This window comes from Camponotus vicinus, unplaced genomic scaffold, assembly GCF_025532165.1.
Source record: "Camponotus vicinus isolate PSW18456_S1 unplaced genomic scaffold, iyCamVici1.0 SCAF_14, whole genome shotgun sequence".
Classification (NCBI taxonomy): Eukaryota; Metazoa; Arthropoda; class Insecta; order Hymenoptera; family Formicidae; genus Camponotus; species Camponotus vicinus.
In genome coordinates this window covers 415,570-435,280 of record NW_028141950.1, presented here as the reverse complement: position 1 = coordinate 435,280, position 19,711 = coordinate 415,570, and the positions used below count along the sequence as shown (strand labels likewise).

Sequence of the window (19,711 nt, the reverse complement as noted above, 5' to 3'; positions counted from 1 at the left end):
CAACTCAAGGTTGCAAATATGACACTAGAATGCATGATTTAAAAAGTGATCTACTTAAAATAATTATATAATATATTTTTATATATGTATGTATGTGTGTATGTGTATTTTAAAATTAAATTATATACAATATCTTTATAGAATATATCATTATTAAGTATAGAGAATATATCATCATTAAAAAAACATTATTAAGTGTATTCACTCTTTCTCTTTCTCTCTTTCTTGTCTTAAATTCGCTTCTTAAATATCTGAACAAAAAAGACAAAAAACAAAAAATCAAAAATTATAAATCTCAAACTTTGAGGCAACGATATAATATGACGCAGTGACATGCATATATTATATTATGAAACAATGAAACCCGAGGAAGAAAGAAGAATTTACACGTGAGATAAATATTCGCCTAACTAGAAAAACGCATCACGGCGCTTCGTTATTCCAACGCGTTTCGACATTTTTTTCTCGCTAGAGCAATGAGAAAAAGTGCGAAAGAAAAACTAAAGGGAGACGACCGGGATAAAATTGCGGTGATGAAAGGTAGTGTCCTGTCGGATAAAGTTATTTCGCAACAATTGCGCGCATAGGGTTTAAACAGATAGTTTGTAACGAAATAAGTTTTCTTCGTTTCAGAATAAATTATTAAAATTTATACGTTTGAAAACACAAATTTTTTAGATTCTCGAAAGCATGAACAAGATCAGAGCAATCCGGAAATAAAGGAAAACATTTGTCATATGCCTGCATATTAAAATAATTCTTACATAATCAATTAAAAATAATTGAGTGTATATGTGTGATTATATAATATAAGTGAGTATAATATAATGAAATATTTTTATCATTCTGTATATCGTCGGATAAATTTATTATGGAATTTCTCATAAAAGGAATATCCGATAATTTACAGACACCAGGGTGGTGTTTAATTGTACATTATAATATGCGGTACTAGTTCAAATGATGGTCATATCTCGTGGGAAATCCGTGTCAAAACAACAAGAACTCGTCAGTAGGGACATTAAAGGAGAAGAACGTTATGTAACCAAGGGACGTATAAAGATAGAATGTCCATTCGGATGCACATTTAGGAAGATATTTTATCTCTTTATCTATAAAAAATGTCCCGTGGGAAACATTTGCATTTTTCCGATAAAAAGTAATACAACTTGTGGAAAAGATGAAAGAAAAGACTGTAAAATAAGAAATTAATAATTTTTTTTAAATATATATACTAGATTAGAAGGATTATGACTCGATTAAAAATTTTCCAAGCGAAAATTTACACATAATTTTAAATCGCAATATCTCCGTAAATTAAGAAAAACTTGCAGAGATAATTTCAAAATGCAAAATAATCATATTTTATCAGAAATCTTTAACGAATAATTTATTATACATGGATTATATGTTATTAAAAATTCATTATATAATCCTTTCTTTACATCTCCTACACTTTAAACTTCTTAAAGACTTAAATAATTGCAGCAGCTTAAAATCTATAATAAAAATTGCGATAAAATATTTTAGGAGTAAAATCTTTTTTAGGAGTAAACAATCATTTTGATATAACAAATACAAACTTATAAAATTGCATATTGATGATGTTATTTTTAAGAAATATTCTACTTATGAAAGTTGCAAAGTTCTTACGTTTTCTGCGTACAAAGTACAAGTATAAAAAATGTTGAATTTTAAAATTCGAATTCTCTCGCTAATAAATTAGATTAACATCATTGCTTGTGAATCATCTAATTCGAGCTCGAGGTTGCATGCCACGCATATTACAGTAGCGTTTCCTGGCGGAAATTGCCGAAACTCGAACATATTATGCACCTCATCGATGCACCTTAGAAAGAAACCGCGTCAATGAAGAACAGGAGAGAGCGGAAAGGGTAAGGCGGTTAAGGGGAGCGCAGGTAAGGAGGGAAATTTGCGAAAGCGCCGGCTAAGGGTGTAACCCGGTCGATAAACCGGGGTGGGTGCGGTCTTTCCTCATCCCCCTGGACCGACAACCCCCCGATCCCCCCCGGTCCAGCGCCACCCCTTGTCTCTCTCATCCGAGTCGACGACCGAACGTCGTTGCAGCTGCAGTCCTCGCGACGGAATTTCTCTCGACGACATCAACCCTCTTCGACCTCCTCCCCGATGCCAAACAATCTCTCCCTGTCTTTACCTTCGGCAGGATGTATACGGAGAAATGGGTGCTCCCGTGTTCTCAACAAGTAACACGCATTGAAGTGTGAAAGTTTCTGACAAATTAAACGATAAAGAAGTGCCAGCGATCTTTTATTTCACGAGTGTAATTTTTAAAGAGGGTTTAATCGGATGGGAGCTGTCATTGAGCAATTGTCTTGCGAATGCTATTACAATCTATTACAATATGTGCTTTAGTTAAAACGGACGACTGCTTAACAATATTAGCTTATAGTTTTTCAAATATTAATCTTTGAAAATTTTGCGAGGAAGAGAATAATTATTAATTATTTGTTAATTTTTTTATTATAAATATTTATTAATTAATTTTTTTATTATAATGCAACTTGCTACGAATCTGAAGTCATTCTTACAACAAAGCGTCGTCGCTTTTACAACAAAGTATTTCTTCTTGGAAGAAAAAGATATTGAATGTCCATATTTGATACGAAAGGGATAAGAGAGAGAAGGAGAGAGAGGGAGAGTTGAGACTTTTATCATATTAAATTTATGCGTCACCGGAATGCGCGCGCGGATATTTTACGAGATGAATGCGCTTCTCTAGTGGAGGTTAAATAAGGACCGACGAATGGTAGTTGAAGATATACGAGAATGACGATGGAAAACTGTTTTTCCTATATTTTCATCTCTTATAGTCATACATCGGATTCCTTCTACTTTCAGAAGCATTTGCGAGAATTGTACGTGCATGTATGACTCTGATGAGATTCAAGAAATTATACGAGCGAAATATGTAAAGAGAATTAACATTTCTATGTATGTGTGACAATAAGATTTTAATACTTTTATATAAATATTATAGTGACAAATGTTTTTTTTTTAATTATTTGCGTTATGATATTAATTTTCAGAATAATTTTACATTCGTAGTTTTAGTCACAATTTCAATTTACAGCTTAAGGCCTAAGGTATTTTTCGCGTCAATATATCAGAAGAAAATATTTAGATCGACTTTCTTCAATTTCTAAAACACGAATATGCACAACGATAAATCCGACCTCGCACAAACCGTTTTTTGTCCTTTTCTCCCTCTCGGGATTGGTCTCGCGCATGAATCCGGAAACGAGCGAGCTTTGTAATTTACCTTGCGCATTTTAGAAGATGGACAAGTAGAATTTGCTCCTGAGAATTCACAAATAAACTCGGCTTAACGCAATATCTCGACGGTGATATTTTAATACGGAACTTGAATTCGACATCACCAAATTGCCATAATGTTGCGACTCGTAGAATTCCGTACGGCTGTAATCGCTCACTTGAGAGAAAATTTGTTCGAAACACAAGTTACAATGCGATTTTCATCGATCGATTTTCTCGCGTAACAATCTCATTTTGCCCATTCGAGTTAAATAGATTAAAACAACATTATACGCAAAATAATCCAATAAAAAGAGATTACTCCGTTTGCCCCTGCAACGAATCTGAATGAAACAATTGACTTTTTTTATGCAATTTAAATTTTTGCAAGTGTACCAAACATTCATTTTCGTAATAGCAATTAAAGAACGCTTTGTACATATTGCAATCGGAAGGAAAATTGACGATGCAAATTGCATAAAATATTATATACTTATTATTATTGCTTGCAAAAAACCTGATACAATCATTTCACTGAAATAAGATTAAAATAAAAAAAGCATGCTACATTAATTAAAAGCTTTTCGTGATTATTTGAAAAACATTTTGGAAGCGACACATCTCAGACGTAAAGATTTATATGAAAATTGTGATTGATTTAATATAATGAGATGTAAATGAGCTTTTTATGAAAATGCTAAATACCATTTTCTGTGAATTTTACATCAAGTTTGCTATCTAGGGAAAATAAAAATTAAAAGTTGAAACGTGATAGGATTAAAACCACGTCACCAACTTAGTCGCAAGTTTGAAGAATTCTAGCGAGATTATAATAAGCAGATTGTGAAGTTGCTTGTTCACTTCTTGTCATGGAAAATTCGACAGTTCGCGTTAATCTGACGTTAAGCTGTACACTGTATAATTGCATTGAATGAGGGAATGATTGAAATGAAAAATTAATTATTGCGAACAAAAAATTTACTTAATATTTCTAAAGGAACAAAATTCCGAGATTCTTAAACTTTATCGTTAAATAGACACAAATTTCTTCTTAAGCGATACTTTGAGAAGCAGGTTCCGGTAAAATTATTTGTCCGGAAACGTTCACGGAAAATTTAACCGGCGGTTGATAACGAACACTATCTTTGCACTGGAAACTTTAATTAATTGTAACATTTAAAAAGAGGTACAATTCACGAAAGTTAACGAATCTTTTTCAAGCACATGTGCGTGAATTTTAAAAATAAAATAGATAAAGTGATGAAAACAGAATACCGATAATTAAATTTCTATAAGAAGAAATTAATTTCAAAGTATTACACATTGCTTTATGAGCCGCTATTTTTCAAATATAGTTTGAATTAGAATTGTGTGTAGATTTTATGTAATAAAATTTAATTAACTATCGATTTTTTATACTTTTCTACAAAAATTTTTTAGATATAGAAATGCATATTAATAAGTAAAAAATATATGCATATTATTAAGTAAGAAAAATATACGCAAATATTTTTCTCATAAACAAAAAAGATATTATTGTTAATTAATGTCTTTCCAAATGCATTTGCAGATTTTTTTACAAGTTTGAATTTTTCTCGCCAAAAATTTAATGAGAGAACTCACAGTCTTTTCAGTATTAAATGTTGGCAACAGTACAAATTAATTGAAAATTTAATAAAATATCAGATTTTGTTTAAAATTAATTTTAGATTAAATTTCTATCCAAATCAAGACTCTTTCAAATTAAAAGATTAATGTGGTAGCACAGGTCAATATGATACCTTTGAATATATATAAATAACTCTCTGAGTATAAAATATCTCTAAATACATCTTTATATTTATACGAATTCATTTAAGAAACATGGGTATAATAGTTAAACAGTTGTTGTTTAAACACACAACATAATATTATTTATTTGAAAAACAACGTATAGATTGAAATATCAAACGTGCGTTTCTCAAGGAAATGTCATATACTAACAATATGTTCCATAGTTAAATTTATTTTTGTTCGAGATTTTTGCGTGTACCATGATTATTTAAAAAAAAATTGGATTTGCTATTCCAAGAAACAAGCTGCGTAAATATTGATACCGATGTTTGCACGAGCGATCGCGCTTGACGTTACCCGAAGCACGTTTGCGCCAGAGTAAATGGAACAGGCGAGCGAATGGCGAAGCACACGGCCGGTGTTTCTTCACTATCGAAGGAACGGACCACCGACAAAGTCGATATCGCAGCTCTCTGCTTGCCACCTGTAGTTACGCACCTCGTCACGTCATACTCTTATCGGCATTCGCATATTTTATCTTCAAAGAATTGCAATGGGAGATACCTAGATATCGCGTAAAATACCGCTCAAATTCATCTGGCGTGCGTCAAAAAATTCAGACACTATGTATTGTGTGCGTGGGTGTATGAAATTTTAAAGTTTTGTTTGTATTTTTTAAGCACTGTGTACATATATGAGTTTATTTAAAAAATGATGTCAATATTTGGTTAATAGGTGCATGTGTGTTTTGAAAATATTTAATTTTAAATTAAAATCTTAAATTTATCATGTTTTAACGATAGTTTAGAAATGCATGATTAGAGATTTAATAGAAAACCGATGTATATATCAAAAGTAAAAATTTCAGGTTTATAGAATAAAAATTGAAACAAAAGTTAAATTAATGAATTTTAGAGAGTAATTTTGATTTTTGAGAACAATTTATAAGAATATATTAAGCGAATTCAAATACATGGGAATATTTCAATATTATACGTGTATTAAGTCTTCAGACTAAATCGATATCCAATCTAATGTATATATTTATGATCGTGTAATAAAATAAAGAGAGTAAATTTTGAAAAAGTTTCAGGGAAGAAAGTTTCATATACACTCGACAAAGCGATTATCTTGCGAAACTAGACTGATATAAATTCCATTAGTTTTTACATTAATAGCGTTAATGTATAATATAATTAAAAATCAATGCAAGAGCTTTGATGCGTTCAATATATGTTATAAATATACCATCTATGTGTGACCTTTCGATTAGTCTGTCGATGAGCTACTGTAATCACTTAGCACATAATTGTGCAAATTAGATTGGGAAATCTATATATTATTATATATATTGTGGATGTGTTATGTTATTAAATTGTGGGCAACATATCATATTCATTATTGTAACAGATCAAATACGTATATTTTACATTAAAATATTGATTATGAATCTGCATAATGCTTTAGAAATCTTGTTTAAAAATGTTTTTCGATATATTGCGTGAGAACAGAATTATTTGTTTAAAAATATTGCACATGTTTCTGTATGAATTAATCGTCAAGTCTCATTAAACTGCGATATCATATATATACACGTATAATATTTTAAAAATCCGATATGTGAACAAATGAGAAAAAAAATGTATGCCTGCGAATATATTAAGCGTACATTTTGTACGAATAAATATATTTAAGATAACTCAAATAATAATTGCATAAGAGTAAAGTGCAAAAATTGATATAACTTTGTAAAGATACCATTAATGTTAATAATAAAATTATAATAATAAACAAAGTTATAACATATATTCTCTAATCACAACATATTCCACATTTTCGAAAACTGTCGATATTTCCACGAAATCGCGAATAACTTTTTCGACTGGGATTTAACGCACGTCTAACTCCATCTCGTTCTTTTCGATTGGAATAAGTGCATCGTCTGATACATCCAATAACCAGAAGATTGACTGTAAACCATCAATAGTCCGCACTAAAGGTGCATTGACTTTATGCAGCATTAACGCATTTTATCATCTTTTGCATAAATTCTTTTTATTGATTTTGTATATAGCACGCACTTTAGTATCTTAACTTATTATAGTAATGAAAAATTATAATATAAAATTATTATATTAATGAGAAGTAAATAACACACAAATCACAGTATTATTGTAATATCTTTCTCACATTAATCGAAAACTTTTTGTCTAAAAATTTATAAATAAAATATTAATATTGAAATATTAAAATAAAAATAACATTTATACTTTCCTCCAGAAAATGATTCATTTCATGACAAATGCAAATTCGATTTTAATATGCGACGACTATTTGTAGAATCAAAATTGCAAGTTAAAATATAATAAACGAATTGTTGAAATGGAAAATAAAATTTCATAATTAAAGTATATTGCGCAATATATCTGATCGCTTTGTGATCTTTACATTTATTAACAAGTTTTTTTCGTCTTGTCGGCAAAGTTCACTTTTATCCAATTTGTGAGAATGCGATGAAAAGCCGAGAAGAAGAAAAAAAGAGAAAGGAATCAAGTAGACATTTGCAAGGATACGAGATGTACCGAGCATCACGAGATACATATATTTCTAAACTAAAGAATATATCCTTTTCATTGATGACAGCGGAAGTAAAGGCCGCGAATGGGAGAGAAGCTGGCTTCCTTTGGGATTCGAACGGAACGAAACTCGGCCTGAGAGCAGCCAATGCTACTCGGGACTTCTGAGCACGTAACTCGGCGCTCGGATGAGAGAGCAGAAGAATAAGAAAGCTTACGGGACGACGGAAAGGCCTCCGAGCCATGCTGGCCTTCCTTTTGTCTTCATTCGTTCGTGCTTTCATCCTATCTCTCACTGGCTACGTTACTTCGTTCCCTTCTGTTCGCATAAAAATTCTCTCGACGGATTTCAAGTGCTCTCTCCAGCGCGGCTTTGTCCATCTTGTCTTCGTTACCAGATGAACGTGTTGCATTTTTGTAAAAGCATAACGCTAAATTAGAAATAACCATATAAATATCCAACTTTCTTGCGATAGAACATCTCAAAATATGTATAACTCACGAGGCAAAGTCAAATATACATCTATAGATAAATATTTTCCGTAAGGCAGATAAAAATAATATTCATTGTAGCACATTTAAAAAATACCGTTACAAATCTATATAAAATAAAAAAGCAATAATTTCAACAATGAGCATTTAAAAAAAATTTTTGCACAACTCGTTCAAATTTATGTTTATCTTTTATATGTTAAATCTTCGTATACGTAAAATGCAAGCGAAGAAATAGGCGCGAAAATAAAAGTAATATCCGCAAGGTGCAGCGAGAAGTATGAGAGTGGATGCAGAAGAAGAAGAGGCTTTTATCTCACATACACATACACACGTATCGCGAAAAGAAATAAAATGTTGGCCGATTAAGATCGGCCGATGCGCGGTGAATCGAGGCCGCGGTCGAATTTCAATTATTCAGATGTGCTCCTCGAGAATTCTCTCGCTTCTTTTATGAGCCTTACGATCTCCTCATCGGATACGAGACGTCTGCTATTTCTTTTTCTCCTCTTTTTCTCCACCGGCAAAAACAGGGATTAACAGATATCACGAAGACGACCGCATCGCGTGACACGATTCGTGAATGATATGCAACCAAATAGAAGCTGCATTAATGTCTGATAATGTCTTAAAAATCCCTCGTAATTATAACATCTCGTTTCTTTTTCTTTTCTTTCTTGAACAACCGTCGCGAAACACTTTTCTATCGATTTATGACAACACCCTGATTTATTTTTTCATATCGCACGGAGGTTTCTCAATTTGAAATTCTTTCAATCAGATTCTTTTATTACGTTGAAATGTCTTCGTGAATATAGATAATTTCCCTGAAAAGCATAGTATGAATTTAATTATCCTTGAAATTAGGGTTGTTCCTTGAGATTTTTTTATTAATACTATAGTGTGCCAAGATGGACCGCGACCGCGTTTTCCTACTTTTCTCTTACGTTATCATAAATCACATCACCACGGCAAAGTTAACGATATCCAAGACCAGGTAATTGACGCCAGGTAGCATTTTCGTCGAGGGAAAAAGAAAAAAGAACGTAATCTCGAGACATCAAGCACATAAACCGGATGTAGGAGAACGAAATGAGAACGTCAGAAAATTCCCAGCTGGTTAAGCGTGAAGAGGCCACCGCCGCCGTCGTCGTGATGTAACCCCGTGGCACTCAGTCCTGTTAAAACATTTACAACATGGAACGCTGCCGCTCTCTTGCATTTTCCATCAGGTGGCGAGCGGCGAATACGGATAGATTAACTTCCACGAAGCCTCCGAGGCATCGGCTGAATTAGGGGCTCCTGTCCCGCGCGGCGCGGACGCAATTTATCCGCAAGGATCGAAACACCGTAGACCGCAATTAGGTCACCGACGTGGGTCACGGCGGAGGAGATCAATTTAAAGGCCGTGCCGCCGGCTTGGCCAGTCGATGATTTTCAAGGCAAGATACGTGCCGCATCCTCGAACTTAATCCACGCTCGTATCTTGACACGTCACAAAAACAAGTGTTGTAATATTAGCAAATATCGAGGCCTTTTTTGGTGAAAATCAAAGGGTTTCTGGTGAGATTGATGAATTTTGAAATCAATATTTTCTCAATAGAAATGCCATGTTTTGAATAATCTTGTAAACGTCTCTGTCTTATTAATTAAATCAATTAAAATTCTATTAAAGTTTACCTTAAATTAAATACAAAAATATCTTGTATACTTGTGTTTGATTTATGCAAAGCTCTTCATTTCTGAGATTTAAAATTCGATGGCATTGTTCGTTAGAGTTTCATATTTTTATCAAATTTTCAAATTCAGTATAAATGCTTATAAATTATGAATTTTACAGACGCAGCTATTTAATCAAGCTTATTTATAAAACATATAAATGAAAGATTAAACTTGCATTTATGCAAACACACTTATGCATCTATATTTATGCGTACATAAAAAGTTTTGGTTAAATCTTTAAATTACATTATTATTGTGTTACTTGAATCTCAGCACGTGCATCGTGAGTGACGAGAGAAAATATTTTTAAATATGAAATTTAAATAATATTACGCGCGCATATAATAAAAGTTTTTTATGTTTTTCAAGAATGACATTTTTGAAAAATGCAAAAAACTTTACTACCAAAGATTTAAATTATTTAAACGTGTCCTTTCATTTCTCCTTCTTCCCTATATCGATTTTTAGATACAGTCTAAAATACACGTTGACGCATATTTCTTTTTTCATAAGCAATCTAGAAATGGAGTTTCTTAAATTGAAATGTATAAACCGCATAAGCTGTAAAATTGGCCGCTTAATTACCTTTAAAGGTCACAATATCCCGGATATCGTAATTAGGTCACCAGCATATACCGCAATTGGAAGCCTATTTAAGTATACATCCAGTATATCTCGTGTCATAATCATCAGTTTATGACTTAAATTTATCGATATATATCGCTTAATACTTGAATTTATTGTACCACTTAGATTTTTGCAAAATTTCCATTTGCATTTTGAAAATTGTTAAAATTTAAATTAATTTACCGATGTACATAAATTATATGTAATTAAATGTCGACATAGTAAAAGATAAAATCAAATAAAAATTTATATAATTAAATTAGGATATATATATATATATATATATATATATATATATATATATATATACTGCAATATGCTGCAAATGAAAGTTATAAAGTATATTTCTCTGATATGTGTATATTCTGCATAATACAATTAAAGGCGTTTCTAAAGAAATGCCATGTGGCAGCTTATTGCAAAAAGATGAAACAGCTTTTAACTATGATCAAAGAAAATAGAAAATACATTGAAAATGAGCGCGCTAAACTAACGATTGATTTAAAAAACACAGTGGAAATAACAAATTGGGAAAATAGGATGAAAACTGATGGCATAGCAATAACTAAATTCTATGCTTCTTGGATTAAACTTCACGAATCACAACAACTTAAACTTCTCAATAAGACCGAAGAAGAATTTAACATACCTGTTGTGAGAAAATTGAAGAAACGGACACTTGATGAACAGAACGCAGAGAATAGTGAAGAAGAGAGCGAACTTGAATTTCGGATAAAAGGAACGGAAACTGAAACGGAGACAGAAATGTCATCTAATAAGACGAAAAAGCTCATAAATAAGAAGAAGATAATTAGTAATATCGATGATGATTTGCCGAAGGAAAACACAGATATTGTTCAAGATATAAGTGATTGGAATTAAAAGTAGGTGTAAGATTACTTCGAGTTAATAATTGTATGTATAAACAAACAATACATAATACGTATTCGTTTATATTCTTAAATGCATTATAAGTTTTTTTAATTTCTTGCTCTATCTTGCTGATATCTTACATTTAATAATTATTATAGCAATTTTGAAATAATCTATGCATGCTTGTCTGGTTTTGTTCTAATTTTATTTTTGATCTTCGGAGACGGATATTGCAAAGAAAACATATAATTATTAACTCGAAAACATCCGAAAGCAAAATAAATATTGTATTTAAAACATTTACAATTCAATATTTTGTAGTAATTGCAAAGCAATAACAACATTTATGTATGAAAAGCTGAGTTTTGTTAGATAGGGTAGAGCGATTAGTTAATAAGCCTGGATTCGATTTCTGATTCTGTTAGAAATCATTTTCTTTTGAAATTTGTGGGAGAATATAAACCTTCAACTTTTGTGAAAAATATAAACAAAATAAGCCAGTATCAAGAATTAATCTGCAAATGAGATGTGTGATATTGTCGCCCGAATGAATGAGAAACGCAATAAGCATTTTTAATCTTTAGGAACAATTGCTGTTTGATGCATTATCGTGTACGCTGCAACGACGTATCGTAACGGACAACCGTCGTTGGCTCGACCCGAGTCTTGAGGTGTCGCTTTCTGATGGTCTATTTTTACCGAAGGGGAAGTGACACTTCTCTCGCTAACCGGTCGATCCGTTCCGGAAGATATCCATTCACGTATGTAGACGAAGCGAACAATAAATGAATTAATACCACACCTGTCGGCCAATATATTTCTAATGGGAAAAATCCAGAAAAAGATAGGGATGTATGTGGGAGGAGGTCGGACGTGTCTTTACGCCCATTGCTAGAAAACAATATTCGCAGACTAGAAAAATATGTGAGGCGCAAGTGGCTGGATCGGGAATCGAATCCGCGTCTTTCGCTTTCCGGGCAACTGCTCTAGACCACTGAGCTATCCAGACCTCACACCTAATGCTGCTTTTTAACACAGTAATATGCGACTCCAGAGCGATGTTGGAATCTCACTCGATGGATGCAATGCCGATTGCCATACAATTTAAAAAAAACTTGAGATTACTCTACATTTAAATTCTACGAAAAATCAACTGAATATACATTCAATATAAAATAAATTTAATAAAATTGAAACTATCAATTGTATTGTTAACTCCAATATGACAGTTTAGCGTAAAGTCCATTAACGAGTCCATATTCACAATATTGCATAGAATATGTTTGGAGGAAATATTTCATATTCCATAACTAACCCACAAAATCCGTCGTTTAATTGTCTCGGAAGATTGAATTGCGGCTGTCCTACCACAATTAGGTCACTGTCCTATCCACAGTCGAAACTCAATCGAACGATATCTATAGCCTTCAATACCACAACGATAAACGATCAATCCTGATTGACATAGAAAATATTTCAGCTATAGAAATTTTTATCAACCACGTGCTAGTTGTGTCAAATATTGAAGTAAAATTTTAAAGAAAAACATGATTTTGATCGCATTACATTAATCTCTTTATTTGTGATTTAATTTTTAATTTCGTGATTTTAGGATAAGTAAAATAATATTGCAAAATGATTGTAATTGGAAATACACAAAAATATACTTGTAACATTTTCTTTGCTTTCACGATGATATTATCTTATTATTTTGAAATATTAATAAATCCGGATAACATCCTGTAGTGAATATTATTACAAGATATATTATTACATGTTTCTCTCGCAAAGTTCACAGCGAATTTGGTTCTACGAGAGGCCGATACACGATCAAAATCCACCTTGCGAGACAAAGACAGGCTTAAATGTCAGTAAACTATTATTTATATTCGGCAGGCCAGATGTTCATTTGGATAAATGGAAGTCGTTTGCAAGTTGCAAATGCGATACTATTGGTATATTCGAAATATACATTAAAGTTTTGGTGCAATGCCATTGCCATGATTTTAAAATATAATTAAAAATATTTATTATAATAATCTATTGCTAATTAATTATTTGTGTCATATTTATATTATATATCTATCATATTAATGAGGAAGAGAGAAATATTAAACAACCTATTATATCAATTACTGACCATAGATCTGCTTAACTAATTTGCTTAATTGTGAAACATAACATTACAAATTCTTAAACTTGCATGTTTCAAATATAAATGTTTAGATAAAAATAATATGCTATTTGGTATCGTTTTGTGAACACAAAAATAATGAGAAAGATAAAGATTACAATCGTTTGGTCCGCCATTTATTGAGAAAGAGTTCTAGCAGTTTTGTATTCAAAATACAAATTACGCGATAGCTGCAAGATCAAACCATTTTCCATAACTAGGTCACCATGATAGTGTACTATAAACAGTTACTCATCATATAACAGAAAGTGCATCCCTGTATCCGTACCGTTATCGTAAAGTAACCGCGTGAGACAATTTATTCATTGCATATACCCTAAGGCCTATACCATCAATTTAAGATCCTTTTTACCTGAGGGAAATATAAGCATCTTTGACGTATCCGAAAAACGGTGGAGATACTCATGAAGGTAATGATATTTTCTGATACGTTTATGGTGCATTTAAAAATTATTTTATTTATTTATATTTAAGAATTGCTCTCGTGTGAGGAAAATGAATGATTTCATATCATTTATTGCATCCAGCAACGTTCCTGTAATAAAATTGTAGGAAACTACTGTAAGACTTTCGAAATAAAAAAGCTTAATACTTTTATCGATAAATTTATAGTATTATAGTGTGGCACGTCTGAAGAATATCGTTAAATCTAGATATGAATATTTAACAATTAAAAATTATGTACATTTTATGAAAAAATGTGTAAAATTATTTTTTAAATATTTATTTCATGTTCCTCATGAATAAATTTTATATTTCAAATTTTCGCTTTTCAAGAGATTCTCTGCCTATTATACAATTTATATAATTTATATTATAATTATAGTAGAGGACCCTTATCATAAATCCATGATCAATCATTAACTCGCAATCGGAGATGTTATACAATCGCTGGAATGGCTTCCATGCACGAAGACAGATCGATAATCGTGAAATGAAAAATACGACCTGCTACGACTATTGCAAAAGTTGGAATGAAAGCGCACGTACAATAAACAGGTCATGATATTGTGTAGTAACATACAAAACTCCCATTCGTGCGCTCGCATCATTATCGTGAAGAGTGAGCCATTATTTACTCATTAGATTTTTTTGCGATGATCGGTCCACGGTTCTTTTTTATATTATAGCACTATAAAGCAAGGAAATACGAAAATCATTACGCGTTTAAACGATTCCAGTGCCGAAAAATGACGTGCATCATTATAAAACAATGACGTTTCAAAACAGCAAGAAATAAATAAGAAAAAACTGATGCACTCTGACGCAGTAATTTGCGCACATACAAAGATCGATACAAAATGCAAATTGACAAGTAACGCCGCAGAAACGTGTTTGAAAAACTCATTTCCACCGTAAAATTAACATTTACGCTCGTACAGAACGTAAAAAACTTGACACTTTGCGCGGAAACGTTTAATAATTGCGAAAAAAAATTTAGCAAATTTCCTCTCTTTACTTTTCGATCAAATATTCTAATTAAGTTTGTGACGCTTGACGACATCGCTAATTGCGTTAGCCAAAATAAACAAAGGCACGTGTATTAGAATTAGATCGACACTGGAATGTGACGCTGGAATGTGTAGTATTTATTCATACTTTGTATGCTTGTACGCATGTGTGACGATGAGACGATACAAAACTATCTCCCTCGATACTTTTATAAAGCAGTGAAATTCCTTTCGGTTATATTATTTCGTTTTCATGCAGGAACAATTTTTTTTGGAGGGTTGTCGGGTAAATCTTTTAACCCTTTTTAGGGTAAAAGTGGACGGGGATCTTCAAAATGTTACACAACTTTATAAAAGCGACATTCACGACATGTCACATACTGTTTAGCATTTGGTCGTGATATTTTTACGAAAGAAAAAAAGGAAAAAGAACTTTGTAATCTGTAATAATATTTAAAATACAAAATTCGATAGAAACATGTACTTTTGTCAGAGTGTTGTTAATGTTGCCAGGATTAAATGTTATCAATGTTATCAATTAATGTTGCTGGATAAAACGTTAATTTATTACAAAATCTGTTCTCTCTCTTTCTCTCGTTTTTTCCGCAGAGAGATTAAATCCTTTGTGAATATTCGGAAATTAATAAACACTTTGCAAAAAAAAATTTGCTTGTGTGTCTTATTCTCGTATTTTTCTACTTTTTACGAAAATTCAGGGTGTTAAAAACTCGTGAAAAACTGTTAAAAATATGTGCAATTATTCTCACTTATTTAGAGGGAAAAATCTAGTTTAAGTGAAAATTATTTACAATTTGAAGAAATATAATCTGAGAATAAAATATATTTCAATACATTTCTTTTCCTCCTCTCTGCTTCTTTTCAAAACATCCCTTGTATATTCTTCTGCATTATATAAGAATTCGTCAAACGGAAACAATCTAGCGGGATGAAAAAAGATGCAGGGCACGAATTTAAATATGACACGTATAACGTGAAACTTTCTTGACTTAAAATCTTTCAAACTTTGCGGCATCCATTTTAAACGTGCCAAGTAAGTTTCTTGCAGAGTAAATGCATAGGTCATAATGCACGATATGCATACGTCAGGACAAGACTAGGGAAAAAGTGGAAAGAAGTTTCGTGCATTTTAAAACGTACTACTGATTCTCCGACGACAGTAGAAAGTTTAATCAAATTGTTCTTAACGTCAGATAATTCCATACAATTATAAAATCATCTCCAAAACACAAACAAATTGCAAACAACTCGCATTAATTCTAACTATTACATTTCAGCAAATTTTCAGCTTAAATTAGAGAAAAAAATTAATGAGTTTTGGACAATAATGACGCATATGAGATATTTAGATGCAAATGCGCTTAATTAGTTATGTCAATATTAATAATCGATTGTTATCGTGATGGTGTGATTGTTACATGATTCTTGGTATTATATACTAATAAATGATAACCAAATATTTCGCGATGCTAAGCTATACCTCTTTATACGACTGTCGAGCTGTCGATTGAAAATTGCTAAAACAAAATGCGTGAGATTGAAGCGAACACTATGTGATTAGCAACCGCCATTATTAAGCCAAAACTTCGTGCTGGGTGATATCAATGTGATGCGATTCGTTTTCTTACCGTCCAACGACACGCAATGCCTCCAGACGAATATACGCATCTCTGCGAGGTCCGAGAATCGCGTTTCTAACTGGATCAGGCTAACTATTCCGATATTTTTATTTTATTACGAAAGATTTGTCACACACGCATTGCCGCGCACAATTATCGCGCCGGAGAAGCAATTTTTTTCGCGTTCGATTATTAAACCGATTATTGTTCCGGCTGTTGCCAGAGATTCTGTCCATTAAATGTAGAAAGTGTGTTCGCGTTCGATACTGTTTTTCCGTGGATTTTGGCACGTTTCGTGGCACACGGTCAATCCAATTGGAAGACTCGATGACCCAGCGGGTTTTTAGGGTCGAGAATCGTGCAATCTAATGGTGCATTCTGATCAATGAGAATCGGCGACTGTACTCTTGGCGGGCACCCGGTTGACGAATAACGGCAATCATCTTCATCGATTCCCGCCGTTCATCCATATGAATGAGACACTAAATATATCACGGTCCTGATGCTCCTCTTTTGCTACCCGAGATCGACCCTCGCAAGATCTTAGCCGAAGCATTCTTTTCGCTCTCACGATTGCACTGGCTATTTATTTTTCTAGGTTCCTTGCACCTTCGCTTCCATTTTAGCGGTGTAATATAATTCAATCGTGAATTATTCTCTCCAGATAATATATTTATTGCGTCTTTGTAGATTCAGTTTTTTTAACTGAAAATATTTCTCGATTTTGAAATGGAAATAATGAAAAAAGAAACAAGATTTGTTGCTTGATAATAAAATTAATCTTCGGTGTGGAATAAAATATCACGTGTGCGAACGAAAGTTCAGTATTTGGACGATGCGATTTTCGTTTTGTATTAATGTACCGATTAATATTTCAATAGAATCAAACATTTACTTTAATCCTCTGGTTAATGGAATTTCATATTACGATCTCTTTCTCCCGAATGTTATTTGTCATTTGTTACTATTCATTATGATTAATTAACTTTTACTAAATTTCGAACAACGAATCCTGTCACTTTTAATTCATAACTTTAAAGATTTTTTAAAAATATATCTCGAATACCATCAAATAATTTCATCCTTCCTCGATGATTTTACGAATTTTCTTCTCGCTCCTTTATCGTTCTGTTTTGTTACGTTTGCTTTCGCGTTTCAAATCAAATCACTCGTTCACATTGTTTACTCCTCGCGCCTTTAAATTAATTTATCGATTCAGTCAACAACCTCTCTCCCTCTCCCTCCCTCTATCTCTCTCTTTGCGAGGTGTATTCTTTTATTCCCTTCAAGTCTCTTCATTTACGTCACGTTCGATCGGATGCATTAGCTTGCCGTTTTTTTTTCTTTTGCATTTCCGCCCAAGCCGACGACCCGTGTCACCGCCGGAGAATAACCTCAAGAATCGTGGAGCGTCCGCAAAGGTCCTCCACCGTGGCGATGCTACGCGGCAGGACGATACGACGTAACTGCTCTCACGAGGTCGGCTGCCCGCGAACAGCAGGGTGGGACAGGGTGGGCGCACCGAGTGGAGGTCGCTGCGCGGAGTGTGTGCACACACCCGGGACAGACTGACGCGCGGAACCGAGATGGAGAAAGAAACCGGTAGTTGGACGGAGGAAGAGAGAAAGAGAGAAGGGCAGGGGGTGAAAATAGCGAAGTGGAGAACGGGGTACGTGCAACCTGTGCGCAGGCGCGCTGCAGCCTCCATGGGGTGTAGCCGCTGCATCGCCTAACCATCTGCCAAGAGATGCATATCCCAAGTCGTAGACAGGTAAGGACGTTCCGCTTTATTCGTTCTCGTCTCTTTGCTCGTTCCACTTTGCGTAGCCTTTCATTGCGTCGCTCGAGCCTTGTTCCGCTTCTTCTCCTGTCCTTCGCTCGTCCTGGTAAACGATCCGAACCATTTTTCCCGAGTGGTATTTTATTAACGAATTTATTAACGAATTTTGGTATTAACGAATTTTATTAACGAATTTATTAACGAATTGTATAATGATAACAGGGAAAATATATCTAATCTTCTACCGGCGAACGTCGCTCAATCATAATCCATATCTTAAGAACGTTTTACGAAACGTAAAATAATCGAGACTAATATTTGATGCGTGCATTGCATAAAAATAACAATTTTTATTTTAGATATATTATTATTTTTGTTTTGTTATATACCAAGTATATTAGTATTTTAGATAATATTTTAAGAAAAATGACATTTAAGAGAATACTATGTACAATGTGTCTCAAAATCACCGGATATGCTTTTAACGGCACATCGTCGTAATGTAAGTTATGTCCACGTATACATTAACGTACTTTCGTCGTTGTTGTTTTTTAATGCCACTGAGATTTCCACTTGTTTCCGGAGAAAACTATTATTCGCAGCCGGAAGCGTAGTCTTTAAAATCGATTGTTATCTTCGTTTCAAAAAAGGAAAAAAAACTATAGTCAGTATTTTTATAACACGATACTTTAAAATCGAAATGTATTTAAGTCTATATAAAAACTCGATTCGATTCACGAGAGAGAGCGCAAGAAATTCTTACTAACAATACTTTTCATATTTCGATGCTTCAAAGAAATTTTCCCTTCTTTTTTTCACGGATTCAAAGTATATTTTCCTTTATAAGTTTATCTACCATTTTTGCGGAATCAAATTTAAAAGGGGGACAAGAACACTCGATTCAACTTTGCTCTTTCGATTTGATCCCTTCAGTTCTCATATCGCCTACGCTATATTTCGTTGTGTGAAATTTGAACGCGTGGATTCGCGATCGATTTACAAAATGATTCGACGACATTTATTGTATTTAAAAAATTTCATGAGCATAATTAATTATTCAAAGAAACAATGTCTCAAAAAATGTTAAATATTTAAAAGTTGATTGTCACAAAAGTTTTAATATTATTGATCTAATTATTACTTTGCAGCAATTTTTTTATTTGATAGCAGAAATTTATGTTTCGAAGAGTTTTAATAATCATGCTAATGCGATCGCTTCCACGTGTTAACCGTGAATTGGATTGACATTTGAAATCTGTTGCATTTAATACAAAAACTAGAATGATAAAAAA

At 33.0% G+C, this 19,711-nt stretch overlaps 1 protein-coding gene and 1 long non-coding RNA gene across 21 annotated transcripts in view; one reads left to right on the top strand and one right to left on the bottom strand.

Moving 5' to 3' along the window:
* LOC145965091 (uncharacterized) overlaps positions 1-19,711 on the bottom strand; it is a 190,287-nt gene that overhangs the window by 137,869 nt on the left and 32,707 nt on the right. The gene's annotated exons all lie outside the window — the stretch shown is intronic.
* LOC145965096 (uncharacterized) overlaps positions 1-19,711 on the top strand; it is a 78,743-nt gene that overhangs the window by 56,815 nt on the left and 2,217 nt on the right. For both annotated transcript variants that reach the window (XR_014436614.1, XR_014436613.1), the window contains exon 4: positions 18,003-18,410. This is a non-coding gene — a long non-coding RNA (uncharacterized LOC145965096). The remainder of the gene's footprint in view (positions 1-18,002; positions 18,411-19,711) is intronic.